Source organism: Schistocerca americana, chromosome 1, assembly GCF_021461395.2.
Source record: "Schistocerca americana isolate TAMUIC-IGC-003095 chromosome 1, iqSchAmer2.1, whole genome shotgun sequence".
NCBI lineage: Eukaryota > Metazoa > Arthropoda > Insecta > Orthoptera > Acrididae > Schistocerca > Schistocerca americana.
This window is the reverse complement of record NC_060119.1, coordinates 1,268,044,987-1,268,046,522: the sequence shown is the minus strand read 5'-3', so window position 1 is coordinate 1,268,046,522 and position 1,536 is coordinate 1,268,044,987.

The window sequence follows — 1,536 nt, the reverse complement described above, 5'->3', positions numbered from 1 at the left end:
TGGGGCCATTTTGATACAAGCAGCTTCATCTGCGCAGTCCCAGGCATTCCTCGCCTGTGAGAAGCTCGGTGACATCCCCGTTACTGTCACTCCCCATAAGTCCTTAAATTTGGTCCAGGGGATTATTTTTCAGAACGATCTTCTGCTACAGTCTGATGACGAGCTACGTGAGAACCTGGCACGATGAGGTGTACACTTTGTCCGTCGTGTCTTTAGGGGGCCGAAGGATAATAGGGTCGTTACCGGTGCTTTCATCCTGGCCTTTGAGGGCGACTGCTTGCCTGAGAAAGTCAAGGTCATGATATACCGGTGCGATGTCAAGCCCTATGTCCCGCCCCCTATGCGATGCTTCCAGTGCTGGAAATTCGGACACATGTCCTCCAGGTGCACTTCCAGCCCCACGTGTCGTGTTTGTGGACGACCTCCACATCCAAATGCTCCATGTGCTCCGCCTCCCACCTGCGTTAACTGTGGGGAGCATCATTCTCCCTGCTCACCAGACTGTGCAGTCTATCAACGAGAGCGGAAGATACAAGAAATTAAGACCTTGGACCGTTTAAGTTACCAAGAGGCAAAGAAGAAATTAGAACGACTTACCTCTACACCTCTGTTGAGGAGTTATGCTACCGTCACACTGCCACCACCAGCTCCTGCACAGACTACCTTCTCTGTTGGCCCACAGACAAATCAAGTAGCATCTGCCCCACCGCTGGGACAGGCCGCTCTCTATTCCACTGTTCCCAAAACACCGAGTTTGGGAGCAGTGCACCCCAAGCAACCGGGGACGTTAGTCCCCAACTCTCAGCCGGAGCGGCGACAGCCCTCTCCGGCTCCTCAGCCGGGGAAGCGACAGCTCTCTCTAGCTGCTCAGCCGGAGATGCAACAGCCTCCTCCAGCCTCACTTGTTCGGAAGGGATCCCTTGGGGGAGTCCCTTCCAAGGACTTCCCCAGTGTCTCAAAAGACACTAGCCAGTGGCTGAAGAAGCCACCAGCTGCTGGTCGAAGGGCTTCACGCTCTTCCTCTGTTCCTGATAATGCGTCAGGAAAGCCCTCCCAGCATGCCAACCCTCCTCCCAACGACAAGAGAGAGAAGAGGAAGCTCTCCAAGAAGGATAAGGACCCAGTGGTTCCCGCACCAACGCTCCCTGTCAGCTCAGCCTCTGAGGACGAGGTCGAACTGTTTGCATCCCCTGATGACCTGGATCTCGCCGTCTCCTCTGAAACGATGGCCGTAGTGACGTCCGTCGCTCAGTCGGTGGCAGTATGTGACACTGCCAAGTAATTTGCCTTTTCAGTGCCTGAATGCCCCTACCGGACACACTTTGTACAATCCTCCAGTGGAATTGTGGCGGTTATTTTAGCCATCTCCCTGAGCTACGACAGCTTCTAAGCCTGACACCTGCTTTCTGCATTGCCCTCCAGGAAACCTGGTTCCCGTTAATGCGGACCCCTGTCCTTCGTGGATACAGGGGCTATTACTGCAACCGTAGCACTTACAATTGTGTGTCAGGTGGAGCCTGCGTGTATGTCCTTACC